The sequence below is a fragment of the Aotus nancymaae genome, unplaced genomic scaffold (assembly GCF_030222135.1).
Source record: "Aotus nancymaae isolate 86718 unplaced genomic scaffold, 86718_ANA_hifiasm-v0.15.2.pri h1tg000014l, whole genome shotgun sequence".
NCBI lineage: Eukaryota > Metazoa > Chordata > Mammalia > Primates > Aotidae > Aotus > Aotus nancymaae.
Genome location: NW_026988425.1, coordinates 22,195,229 through 22,210,064, shown reverse-complemented (window position 1 = coordinate 22,210,064; position 14,836 = coordinate 22,195,229). Strand labels below are relative to the sequence as shown.

General features: G+C 35.0%; 1 protein-coding gene across 6 annotated transcripts in view; it reads left to right on the top strand.

The window, feature by feature from the left end:
• CDH12 (cadherin 12) overlaps positions 1-14,836 on the top strand; it is a 1,114,509-nt gene that overhangs the window by 637,545 nt on the left and 462,128 nt on the right. For 5 of the 6 annotated variants that reach the window (XM_012475264.2, XM_064375903.1, XM_012475265.2 and 2 more), the window contains one exon: positions 9,304-9,449. The gene's annotated coding sequence lies outside the window, so the exon portion shown is untranslated. Of the gene's footprint in view, positions 1-8,106; positions 8,402-9,303; positions 9,450-14,836 lie in introns of those variants that run through there. The other variant, XM_012475266.2, reaches the window with a different exon arrangement.

The following is a 14,836-nucleotide window of genomic DNA, read 5'->3' as shown; positions in this document are numbered from 1 at the left end:
AATCAGTATCCACCTGGAGTGAAGTCAGGTATCTTTTTAATGTACAACATTTAAACCTGAATTTTATGTAGTTATCTAAACTGTATGCTTCTCTTCCTTTGTATATATATACAAAGCACAAAAGTATTGGAATTAGAAGAGATAAATAAAAGAAGAATTATTTCTTCTATTTATTTTCTCAAGCTTACACTTTTTATAAACAAGGAAGGAATGGTGAGTCAACCACCAAAATGACAATGCCAATCAAAAAAAAAAATATTAGTTTCTCATGATGAATAATCTTCCTTTAAAAATGTATATATAAACAGGCTTATGTTGGGATATAATCTGCTTTTTTATAAAAATAATGTGAAAACTTTTGTAGATAAAAATATATTTCTAGAACATGTTAATGGATGCATTCATTTCTGAAACTTTCATATTTATGTCTAATCAATAAAATGCATTAGAGTTTTCAGGTTCTCACTATTATAAACAATGATGCAATGCACAATATTTTCTCAATAAGGTCTGTAGAATCACCCGATTTATGCAATTTATGTACATGCACACACACATACTCATGCACAAACACTTGCCATTTTATTACAAATGTCGAAGTTGTTCTCTTGAGATACAGCACTGTATATGTCCATCAGCACTTTCTTATTATATTTTTGACATTCCTTCTAAAAATGTATAGTACAACATTTTACACTTTTAGTGGGAAAAAATGTCCTCACGGATTCATGACATAAAAAATGGTGATATACGTTAAGCCTGCATCCAACTGGACATAATCATTACAATTAAAACAAAGTTTTATTTGGGGGTATACATCATTTCCATATTGCCCATTTTAACTAATAATTATAGCTGGTGGCTCATTTGTGAGTTATCTTCTTAGTGCTGTGTAGCTAGTAACTCATTTCATCTTACTACTCCAACTGCATTAATTCATTTCATACTCTTTTATCACCTTTCTTCATCTGAGAAAACTCAGGCAAATGTGGGTTAATCATCAAGCCCAAGGATTCATAATTGCTGTTTGTTGATGTGTTGTTTCAATCCTAGGCAGTGAAATATCAAAATCTCTGATATTTTTACCATTATTTTACCATTATTACAACAACTGGAATCTATATATTTGACGTACAGAAGATAATAACGATGTTATTTTCAGACTGCTCACCAATGATCTGGTGTATGTTAAAACCCTGTGTTACTGAAGAGAGTTTAAATTATTTTAATAAAGAAAATACGCAAGGCAGACAGCAGTCACCTATTCCTTATGATGTGGCAGCAAATTATTGACTTTTGCCGGGAGTGAAAAACAACAGTTGACGTGAGAGGAAACTGGGTATTACAGTCAGTGTAACTGAGAGGAGAATGAAACATGGTATTCAGAGGTTAATAGAGTCACCATGAAATCCAAAGAAAAGTTCAATTTAGTAAATAAGTAAATAAGAAGAGGAAGATCCGTTTAGGACCATTCTCTAACAATATAAACTTTATGATGCTATAGAAAGTGTTTTCATCTTAATGCCTGTCAAATGCAGTTAGAGGTTGTGAAAGCCCAGTAATTTTTCTGTAATTTAGTGTCACCTGCTGTGTCATAGATGCTGAAGATATGCTAGAGTAGTGTTTCCATACACATTATGGAGAAGTTAAGAACAAATGGACAATGATATATGTGTGTCAAAAAATAATTAAGCATTTCACAGCTATCATAGTTTGATTTGAAATGGCACTTTATTTCCCTACATAAAATTTTACTGAACTATTATCTGGATAGATACTAGGACATTAACTTTAAAGTTGTCTTAAAATATGATTGAATGGGAAATGCTCTATACAATTTAAGAAACTGTTAGAAATATAAAATAGGTGATTTTATTCCATCTTCAATGTGGTTTCTTTAGAAAATAGAAATCAGAATTAAAGGCATATAGATTGTTATTATGAATATAATATGCTATTATAAATTGAATTATTATTCTGTTTTATTTAAAAAATGACGATGTGAGGGTTTTGTGCAACTTTATCAGTGTATAATTTTTTTCTTTTTTTAAATTTTTTTATTATACTTCAAGTTCTGGGGTAGGTGTGCAGCACGTGCAGGTTTGTTGCATAGGTATACAGGTGCCATGGTGGTTTGCTGCATCCATCATCCCATCATCTACATTAGGTATTTCTCCTAATGCTATCCCTCCCCTAGCCCCCCATCCCCCGACAGGCCCTGATGTGTGATGTTCCCCTCCCTGTGTCCACGTGTTCTCATTGTTCAACACCCACTTATGAGTGAGAACATTTGGTGTTTGATTTTCTGTTCTTGTGTCAGTTTGCTGAGAATAATGGTTTTTAGCTTCATCCATGTCTCTGCAAAGGACATGAACTCATCCTTTTTTATGGCTGCAGAGTATTCCAGGGTGTATATGTGCCACATTTTTTTATACAATAAACTGCACATATTTAAAGTGCAAATTAGATGGGTTTTGACACATGTATACACCTGTGAAACCACCACCATAGTCAAGACACCCAACATTTCCGTTGTCCCAAGGGGTTTCCTGTGACCTCTGCCATTCCTCATTCCAACCTGATTCACCTCTAACCACTTACCTGTTTTCTGTGACTCTAACCTGTTTTCTGGTTACAGTTTCTGGTTACAGTGACAGAAACAGTTTACAGTTTCTGTCACTGTAACCTGTTTTCACCTCTAACCTGTTTTCTGGTACTACAGATACATTTTCATATTTTAAAATTCTACAGAAATGTAATTATATACTAGTAAAGTATTTGTTTCTGGCTTGTTCTATATCAGCAGGATCATTTTGTGATTCATGTTGAGTGTACTAGTAGTTGGTTACTTTTAATTGCCAGGAAGTACTCCATTCGCTGCATGTACCACAGTTCATTCACTCACCTGTTGATGGACATTTTGTTTTTCCCAGTGTGGAGCCATTGTGACTAATCAGTCATTTGTGTCCAATTGTTTGAATGGAAATATGCTTCTTTTTCTTTGGATAGAATACTTCGCAGTGAGATGGATATATCACATGATAGGCATACGTTTAACTTTTAAAAAGTCTACCAAAATGAATTTTAGAGTGATTGCATCATTTTATATTCCCATGAACAGTGTATGAGTGTTATAGGTTTTTCACATCACTACCAACACTTGGCATAATGAGAGCTTTTTTCTTTTTAATTTTAATTATTCTAATAGGTATTTAATGGTAGTAATAACTTGTTAAATAATTAAATAGATAGCTAAAATATATAGCTAAATAGTTATAAATTAAGAAAATCTAAGTCAGAATGTAACTAAAATTTTTTAGTGAACAGGAAATTCATTTGATATTAGTTCTCCCATTAGTTCTTCCAGGTCTTTCCACGTTCTACTCTACCCCACCACCACATTTCTGACTCTCCAAAAGAGTAAGCCTATCTACTCAGTAAGGAAATAAATATTCTTTTTTTCCATTGAGCAATATTATTCATCAATATTATTTTATATGTCCATTTGTTTAATGGCATTTTAAAATCATTGTGAAAAATGTGTTTGGTTGGGTTTTATATGCATAATTCTAGTCATTACTAATTTTAGTGTCTTTCAGTGAATTTAATAGAAATTGAGTTTAATATTTTTAAAATTTTACATATTATTTATTTCATTTTACTTGAACATCATAATCATACCTGAAAGATACAAAATAGAATAAATCAGAGCTAACAGGAAAGGTCTAAAATGCCAAGCAATTATGTCTACAAAAGCCATTTCATTTCTTTTAATTATGCACTGTGCTTTTTTGTTATTTTAAAATAATTGCCTAATAAATTGGAAATGTGGTTTTAAAAAAAAAAACTATATTAATATTATATGTCCATGCTTTAAGTATGCTCTCCAATTTTATTTCTCAAATCATTTTAATTAATTACATTCCTTTTTTTTTTATTCATCAGGACAATAAAGAAATGGCTAAATCCATTCTAGTTGCAATAAAACAACCACAACCTTTTAAATAATTAGGTTATAATTATTTTTAAACATTTAAAGAATATTCCCAACCTTAGTAATTTTTTTATCTACTCCACTTACAATTTCAAATCAATAACTTGTTTGATTTTTTTAATTACTTGAACTATGAAATCAACACATTCTTGCTATATTAATGTTCTTTATAGTATAAAATAATTTGTTAGGAGTGCCAAAGGATACAAGAAGGAAGAAGACATGTATTTGGATACAATAATTCTTTTTTGATTACTTATTTCTGAATTAGGTAAAAAGGACATCAGAAATTTTTAGTCAAATAGATACCGTGTTTTTATAACTGACTGAAATCTTAGAGATAATAGACTTTCATTTCCTCAAATTTTCCAATGAAATTATTAAATAGAAGCTTTTTAGATGGTTCAGGGTTAGAAAGCTACTTAGTGCTAGAATTTTGACTATAGTCTATGTTTCCTGATAACTAGTCTAGCTTTCTTTTTTTTTTTTTTTTTTTTTTTTTTTGAGACAGAGTCTCACTCTGTCACAGGCACCAGGCTGGAGTGTAGTAGCACAATCTCGGTTCACTGCAACCTCCGCCTCCTGGATTCAAGCAATTCTCCTGCCTCAGCCTCCCAAGTAGCTGGGACTACAGGTGCACGCCACCACGCCCAGCTAATTTTTGTATTTTCAGTAGAGACAGGATTTCACCATGTTGGCCAGGATGGTCTCTAGCTCTTGACCTCATGATCCACCTGCCTTGGGCTCCTAAAGTGCTGGGATTACAGGCTTGAGCCACCGCGCCTGGCTGCTTTCTTTTTTTCTATAATTTCATCCTATCCTACACTCTTGAGTATATATGTGTGAAACTGGAACCAAAAATAAAAGTTTCTCTTGAAGGCTGGTGAATTTAGTCATTCATCCTCCATGATTTAGACATAAGCAGAAATATGTATAATACATGAGAATCTATTAGAATTCAGCAAACTTCTGTGTGATAGTATTTGCTCATATTTGCTCAATGCTGCTGCTGCTGCAAGATCAATTTGTTATTAGGTGACTTGTTTATGTATGTGTGTGTGTGTGTGTGTGTATATATATATATTTTAAACAATTAACACTAATTTTTCAACATCTGTTCTGATAAACCACCACAAGGAATGGTAGGGAGGTAATAGCTGAATCTACAGTTGTATACAAAAACAAGATTCTATTTGTGTAAGATTCATGACTAATATTTGGAAAGTATCTTCATATATCTGAAATTTAAATAATAATAGCCAAGATTAGGAAAAGTCTATAAGAATTCTAAGGGGTGTTATTCCAGTGTATATAAATCACAAGTTCCCTGTCAGCTCAGAGTAATTTTTTCTCCAATAAATTACAATCACAATTTACAGTTTGGAACAAACCTAAGTGAATGAAGAAAGAGTGGCTTCTGTTTAGATAGCCACTTAAGATCCTCTTTGTCAACAAGATGACTCAGATAAACATTTGATTGACATAGTGGGGAGCAATAGGACTCGCGTGAAAAGGAGAACATTAGGTTTTCCACCGTTGAACACCAAAGGACGATCACTTGCTCTTTTTAGTCCTCATCTCCTCATCACTAAAATATGAGAAAAATACTCATGGTAGCCTATTTCACAGGATTCCCATAAGAATCAAATGCGATAATAAGTTCTTGGCAAAGTTTAAATGTTGCATTACTTTGCGTTACCGTTTTTTTTTAGATGGAACTTTTATTAAACACCTTGAAAAAGTGTGGTCACAATGCTTCTCTGTAAAGTTTCGGATGTGTCTGAGAATTTCAAAGAACTGTATGAAATGGTAGGATTCAGGTGACTTGAGGAGACCTGTAGCTAAAGCATGAACAAACCAGAGCTAAACTTTGTAGCTCTGCAGTACATTTGAGCTTTGCTATTACATTATGCCACTTGGAGAACTAGGATAGTAAGTCATCATCATTTTGGCCTAATACATTTTTGTAAATGTTCTTGAGATATTCATATACTTAGACTGGAGCTGTTTTCTTGTTTTAAAAAGCAATAATTATTATATTTGAGTGGGATAGTGAATGAATTGCAGAAGGGATTCTTAAAAATTTGAAACTGAATAATTTGTGCCAATGGAATTATATATTTGGAAGCTCTAGATGGAATCTATTTTTTAGCCTAAAGTTTTTTTGTGAATTTTATTTTCTGCTAAAACATACATAACTTTTTATAGCAGAACTGTTACAATACTTTATCAGTTATAAAACAGTTTTTAAAGATGCAAAAATGATTTTTGGGAGTCATAAAAACTAGACAATTTTCCTATTCTGTTGGAAGTAGGCGTTTTTTGCCAGGTTTAATATTTGGAAACTTCCAAATATTTGTTAAATTTATAGTTACAGTTACCTGACTTCTAGTTGTGAGTTTCTTCTGTACTGGCTATGCAACATCAGTAAATTTACTTAACTTCTCAGAGCCCTACCTCAATTAATTAAAAAAATATATATTATATACCTTACTAACAGGATTGGACCAAGGGGTTCAGGGATAGCTGCAGTTGATGTGCATGCCAATCACTTGCCACATAGCAAACATGTAATAGACAGTACCTATTATTTTCAGGTGACTACTGTCTCCCCTCCCTCCCCAACAAAATTGTCTTATTTTGCTTTGTTATTCATGTGTGAACTTTCAATACAATCAATTAGTGGCTCAATATAGGTTTAAAAAACTACTGGAGTCATCTCACTCTGTTGAAACCATTTAGGGTTTTAAAAGACCACTGAATTTTTTTGTTTGTTTGTTTGTTTGTTTTTTCTGAGACGGAATCATCTAGCTCTTCACCAGAGGAGTGCAGTGGCGCGATCTTGGCTCACTGCAACCTCAACCTCCAGGGTTCAAGCGATTCTCCTGCCTCAGCCTACCAAGTAGCTGGGATCACAGGTTCCTGCCACCAAGCCCAGCTAATTCTTTGTATTTTAGTAGAGACCAGCTGTCACCATTTTAGCCAGGATGGTCTTGATCTCTTGACCTGTGATCCGCCTACCTCGCCTCCCAAAGTGCTGGGATTACAGGTGTGAGCCACAGTGCCCATCCAGACCCCTGGATTTTATGAGAATAGAAAGACTGATTATTTGAGAGTGTCATCAGTGCAGTCTCATACATCTGAGGTTTCCAGGTAGAACCAATCTGCTGCTGCACAAAGTTTCATGTGCACCTGTTTTTGTTGGTGATGATGATTGCAGGTTGGCAAGTTTCAGGAAAATAAGCCCTGTCTTAATGTTTTAAAAAGTTTTAAAAATAGTTCACCATTTAGGATCCTCAGAATGGAACTCAGACCAATATGAGAAGGCTTTAATTGCATGACCAGCTACACATAAGAGCCGTAGAATCTGTCCCACTGTTATTTACAAGTACTGCGTTAAAGACTAGTTGGGACCCTCTCAGGAGAAATTAGCAGTTACATTTTCTTATTTTTGCAAGTGATGCTCAAGGTGCATTTACTTCGATTTAAGCAGCCTCTTTCCTACTCTCGTGCCAATCTAAAATTGGATAATGGGTTTCCTGCTTAACAGCAGCAGACATTGTTCTTCCTCTCCTGAAGTGGTTGACTGAGTTTCTTCACATTCAGCTGTCACCCTCCACCAGCTGAGGGAGCAAGAGACCTCTGCATGGGACGCTACAGCCCCACCTCCTCCTGGGGCTTCTGCAGGGACATCTCCGTTTTCAGAGTAGGATGAGTACTTGTCTTAGTAACAGCAGTTCAGTTACCTTGAAGTTTTACTTTGTCCAAATAGTAAAGAGCTTCATCAAGAGCTTGTATTTTAATGAGATACTTAAAAAAATTAATTTTTAAAGTATAGTAATGGTACAAATTTTAAAAAATTATTTGGGAATCTATAAGGCAAATGGATTCTCTATTATTTTTGCTTAGTCCATTCGCCTACTGAAATTTGGGGCTTTTCTAAGATGTATGTAAATATCACGGTGTAGATATAGCTTCTCTCTCTTCCTCTCTCCCTTTTTCACACACACATGCAAGCACACTCACCCCCCCACACACACGCGCACACACACACATCAAGGGAATGCCATATGTCCCAAGTGAGACCTACTTGAAAAAAAAAAGTGCTGAACATATCACTCAGGATCACTGTGAGAGGACAGTCGTCAGTTTTCTCTCTGGCAATGAGAATTTTCTCACCCTCAAGGCATGCAAATGACTTTTCTCATCTGTTCTTTTTATGTTATTTGCATAATTTTCTCCTGCAAAAGTGAGAGCTGTCAAAAATTAACCATTTGGGGCTTTGGGATCCAGTTATGTGACCTTTTCCAGAGAATTAGATCTCTTCAGGGAAGTAGGAACTGGTTGTGGCCGTGCTGAGAAGGTGGTCAGTGGCAGAAAGAGCGGATGATGGATGGGGACCAGCAGGTTGGTAACGGCACATGACTGCGTTTAAAAAGTTGTTTGATGTTTTGGATCCTCTCATATGCTTGCTTGTTTTTGTTTTAGTGAATCAGTATTTCAACAGATAATTAAAGAGATGATTCGGTTAGGTGTAATGTACTCTCCCACGTTACTCTGGTTAATGGTACAATGCAAACATTTTTTGCAAGTGTAACGTTAATTGAAAATACTATTTGGAAAATTACACAAGCAAGGCTCTGTTCTTGTGTCTGTAGCAAACTGCCAAATATGCTTCTTTAGTATGAATACTTCCTTTTTATCAATTCAGAGAGTTGCACTCTGGAGGGCTGTAATCAACCTTTAAATTCATTTTACTTCGACAGAGGTTGAAGTATGTAGCAGGCAAGGGGCAGAGACAAGTGCAGCTGTCTCTTTGATTACATCGCTTTAAACATTTTTCAGCTTTAGGCTTGTCTTACAAATCAGTTCTATCAGTCTATTAATTGTTTCACCGCACCTGATATCTTACACGAACGCACCTTGAAAAACGGCAGGAGAAAGCGCATTTGTTTAAGTCCTGCGATGGCCAGCCCGGCGGCTCATCTCCTTCCAAATTACAGTCATAGTTGTAGTTCATCCGTTAGGCTGGAAAAGACAAGATTCCCAAGTGGCCTTGGTGCCTTTTCCAATTCCCGGGAGACCCACCAACCCTCGGCGTGTGTTGCCTGCGCACCCGGAGCGTTCTTGCTAATCAGGTCAATGATTAGCGCCTGGCTCCAGGGACCTGCCAGGAGTGGATCACAGCAGTTAGGGAGCCTCCAAACGGAGCACGCTCACGGAGAATCTCCCTTTCAGAAACATCGCTTAGTCCTCGTTTACTCACTGGGAACCTCGGAGGATTTCAGCGGATCTTTTTCTCTCCTTAGACAGTGAGGAGCTGCACATAACAGGGAAAAGGAGCACAGGATGCAGCTACTTGGAGGGTGTTGATTGAAAACTTCGCTCTCCCCACCCCGTTCACGGTTGATTTGACGGATTTCTCACCTCGTTCACAGAGAAAATTTCAATTAAGGTAAGTGCTGCTTTATCTGGGTGACTGCGTGGCACTGGATTTCTGCATTGGAAGTTCTGAGTAAACTGACATTCTGCACTGCAGCAAGTGACTGTTTGTGTCAGGAAAAGCTTAGTTTATAAGCAAGTGTCCTAGAGTGAAAACGGCATTGGAGATAATGATATTTCAGGGCAATATCTTCTGAAATATATTCATTCTGCCTTGCATCAGGAGAAAATAAAAGGGAACATGAAAAGAGAGTTAATTTCTCATTTTACCTTTTTAATAATCTATTTGGAGGATTGTGCATTGCCAAGGTAAATTGATTTTGATTGAAGTGGTTTGTTGATGTCATATGGTAAAATCTGAGTCTGAAAGCTTCAAAGTTAAATTAGATGGAAAGAAAATTTGCAAATGAGAGTTGAGATTTTGTGCAGCTTTCTACTTTAGCAGTATTCCTGAGCTCCCTTTTGGTTTAAGGATTTAGGACTAAATCCCTGAATATTTTAATAGTATCCATTTGGAACTTAAAACTTAAATGTTATAGTTTCTGGTGCAAGTATTAAGAAAAAAAAATGATCCTAGAAAACATAATATGCCATTCACATAATTTATAGTTCTTATTCAAGAGAAGTGGATTTCTTTTATGAGATTAATAAAAAAAAGAAAGCAAAGGAAAATTAAGTGCTTTCTAAAATGCTTGTTTTTGAAAGAATTCTTCAATAACGGATTAATGTGTTTGTTAAAATTTTGACTTTTTGTTCTTTTATGTTTTATTTCATTTTTATTATTAAGGTATAATTAATTGAAGTTAAGCTTACATATATAATATAGGGCAATTATCTAGGTAATTCAGATTAAACCATCTCACATTAATTATTTTATACCTATTTTCTCTTAAGCTTTTAAAAACTATCTAGAAAGATAATGTAAGCAACTTTTTTCCAAAGTTTAATTACCTGAACTTTTTATTTTGTATCTTACTAAGCACATATAAATATAGCCTGATGGTTTTATTCCACATTGTGATAAATTTCCATGTAATTAAGAGTAATAAAATAATTCTATCTATAATCATGTGATCTATTAATCTGCACTCTCAATACTGAAGAATAGCTTACTTTGATATTGTATGAAATACTATAAAAGTTTTCAAATAATGAAACAAACATTATTTAAAATATCACATATTATGACTGAAACAAATTGATTTTTAATAACTAACTTCTAATGTTAAAGCACAATGTAAATATCTAGCTGCTTTTGGGTAAAGATTTATAATGGTATCTCAAATGTGCTTTTTAGAGTGAGCACTTGTATTTCCTGAAGTGCTGACTCCCCCTTTCTTCTATGGATATCTTGAGATGGGACATTTTATAAAGATGTCGGAACACTTTGTAATAATTGATTATCGTTCTGAAATTCTCTGGAGAGCTTTGATGTTGATGTTATTTTTCCAGAGGAGTTAAATATTTTCAAGATTCCCAAAGGCTGATGTGTTCTCGGTTACCAGTATGTTTGTAGCCAAAGCCTGTAGACGTTTATCTACTTCTGTCCTTCTGAGACTTCTATCTCTTTTCCCTGGGGAGATGATCTCTCAATAGAATTAACGACAATTGAGAGAAGAGTGTGTTGACTACAGTGACTGTCACTGGGTCTTTGGCTTCTTATTTTCTTTTAAGCAAACTTGATAAACGGAAAGAAGCAACATTAACCAAACAGGAGCATACACTTGCTACCAGCGAACTTGCATCTCGCTGAAAACATCTCGATCCTTGTGCCAACTTCAGAATTGATGGTGGCATCAGATCCAATGAACTTGTTATTGGATGTATTGACCATTGAAGTATATGACCAGAGTATGTCAATCAAAGGTTGTGTTTACTGTCTGGCGAAACATTTACGTTTAAAAAGGGAGGGAATTGCAGTTCTCATTCAAAAAAACACAACAAATCCCCTATATACAAGTTCACTTATATAGCCAACCAGCACATGTACTCCTGAACTTAAAATAAAATTTTAATTCAAAAAAATTGAAAAATACAATTGCTAAAGGAGTTTTACCATTGTCATAGTTGTCTGAATTTGCAGTATACTGACTGATAAAAGGATAGAGAAAATCTTGGGTTCAATTGAGAGTTAGTAGCAATTTATTTTACTTAGCACCTGCCTCCTTTATCTATATTAAATTCTGTTTTTCACTTGATTGGTGGTAGTTTATTTCTTCTGTAAGATCAGAAAACATCGTATAGGATAAACTCACCTAAAGTAGGAACTCTCAAAATTTAAAGAAAGCAAGGCCTTAAAACTTTATGAAACTTGCTTCATGTTCTGTAGCCTGCCCCTCAGTAAGTAATATGTTCAATAAAAGCCAATAGAGATAGGCAGTATCCAATCTACCTCACATGCTTCCTCAATGCCAAGTAACTGAGTTATAAACTTTTTATATATGAAAAAATGATAAATATAAAAATATATGAAAGTTGAAATGGTAACATGGATGTTATTTGCCCTCATTTTCTGGAAGGGAAGCTGGAATCTGAGAGAGCATACATAACTGGGCCGGGGCACACAGTAATGAGCCTATGATTTGAACTCAGATCTGGCTGTGTTTAAAGCTCATACACTTTCTATAAATCTTTTTGTTACCTCATATATAGTGACTGTTTCTAGCATTTGACATGATACTTATGAATATTGTAAGACTATTTTAAGGATAGTACAGAGTAATTGTATTACCTTTAGAAGAGGTTAACTCTTGTCTTACACAAAACAAATGATTTTGTAAATTCCATCACTGCCAGCATTGGAAACTAGCATGTACTTTGTTCTTTTAGTTTCTGAAAGAGGTGAGTGTGCAAGTCTTTTCTTCCAGCTGATTTTGATTGTTACTGACAGAAAAAGCATTCTTCTGTAAGCAATGTCTCTACTGAAATTTAGTATTTGTAATATATACATCTTTCTAAGAGAGGTTGACACACTCTCAGGATAAAATAAAATAAAAAGTAGAGATATAAATTCAGTGTTAATTGTATTGAAATGAGATTAAAAGGAAGTTAAGGGAAACTCACGTTAATAGTGAAAGACATTCACAATATTAGAAAAGATAGAGGAACTAACAGTTGGAATTGAATGTTGGAAGTGGACTTTAGAAAAAACAGACTTAAATATGCAGGACTCTACTTGCTCTGCTGACTTGATATAAACTTTTCCATATGTAAACGGAAGTCTGCTGTAGCTAATCATGTTGATATTGTGATAATATTTTTCAATTAATATTTGATCTAACCCTGTGATGAGAAGGGAGGGGTGTTAGAAGATTAGAGATGACCTGGAAAATTTAATATGATTAGCTGTCACATCCAAGGATGTGCTAAGATGGTAACCAGAAGTTAGGCTGCATGGTTATAAAATATGATAATTTATTGCATTCCAACATGTTCCCAAATCTGGAAGAACATAACATTGTACCAGATACTGTCAATAACAGGTTCCACAATGATTAGAAATATGATCAAGACACACATGTGTATAATCTCCAACAACCATCTAGCATACTTTCTCTTCTCTAGGTTTTTGGAAAACAGTTGGCTTGTCGTAATTGTGTATGAGAATAACAGTAAAAAAGCAAGTATATGTGCACATTACCTCCTGTATTACTATTCCAAGAGAATAAGCATGATCTGTAAAGAGCAGTATTGCAGAAGTGCTTATAATGGTGAGCGTTCATGATGCATAAGTGTTTCCACCAAGAAAATATGACCATGTGTCTAGGCTCTACTGGCCACAGCAGATTTGTTGAGAAATGAATGTGCCAAGGTCTAAGACAGCCCTCTCTGGACTGGCCAATGACCACCATGTAGCCTTACGGAGAACCACACCAATCAAGAATGTTCTGTGTGAAATAACACATAGCTGACTTGGTTACCTTAAATGTGAAATACCATGTGGATCCTCAGCAGTTAGTGGCCAGGAAAAGAAGTTGAGAAACATAAAAGAACAGTCTGTGGAAATCATGAATAAGCTGCAATAATGAGGCCAGTAGGAAGGAAAGAAAAGAGGTTACTTGCCTTAAGTCAGTAAGAATAGACACATTTTCTAACTTACGCTAATAGCTAAGCACAAGAAGAAAAGAGTGGTTCTTGGAGGAAGTATTGTGTTACCCTGGGTGGATATCCTGTGTGGTACTCCAGGCATACCATGAAGTGGTAATACTTTTTCCCCATTTTTTCACAGTCACATTTTTCTCTGTAGTTTTAGTCCTGTGAATCCATTCAAAGTGAGTACATCTGTTTCCCTTACAAATGAAAAGATTACAATCGACTCGATATCTTACATGTTCATGGTTCTGGTAGACAATGGGGCGGTAATGCTTAGTGGCTGTACATGTTCTAGGTTCACCTACCTGGTTCACATCCAGCTGATGGCATTGGCTAGTTCTGTGGCCTTGGATAAGTCAGTTAAGATGTCTAAACTTTGCTTTCACGTCATTTAAAATTGAGCCGATCACAGTACCTTCCCATTGTAGTGTTCTGAGAAATAAAGGAGGTAATTGATGTATCTGCAATTGCTCAGGTGCTCAGAAAATGATAGTTGTTATTATCAATAGGAAGCTTTATTATTAGCTGTCACCTTACCTGTCAAGTAGTAAAAATTAGAGATCTTCTCTCTCCTTAGCAACAATGAACACTTGAATTTTGCAGGAAGCTCAAGGAACCATTTCCTAATACCGTGTTTATAAAAGTACATTTGAATTTTGGAGTATATTTTCTTTTGGTCCCACTGAATTTACATAGAGAAAGTGGATGTTTCTTGAAAGAATGTAACTTAGGAGCCAGTTTAGAGAAATCATCCTGTTTTTCATGAGGACCAAATTAGTAACTGAATTTACTTTGACTCTTTCTTAAGTACGTTGAAAGGAATTGAACCAGTCTTGGAAAAGCAGTTCCGTTTGACCACTGGTAGTCAACAATCTAACTTGGTTTTACAGGGGCAAGAAAAATAGTCCATGATCTGTTTTGTAAATGGAGTTTGGTTGGAACACAGCCACGGCTATTCATTTCCATGTTGTCAGGGACTGATTGCATGCCGCAAAAGCCAGAGTTGAATAGTAGAGCAGAAAGAGATTGTAGAGCCTGCAAAGATATTGGCTATTTTGTCTTTCACAGAAAAAGTTTGCTGACTGCTTGTTTAGAAGAGAAACATTCATCTTATGTGATTTTTTAAATTATTATCAGCATAATGAATATTTGGTAGAATATTTTTAAATGTCTTGAAGATAACACTCTAAATGTCTATCTCTGGAGAGATTCAGTATTTTTATTTCCTCATACTCACTAATTCATCCATATCTTACTAGGATATTTAAAACCTCTAATTATACATTTTGACAAAGTTATCAACTGCTA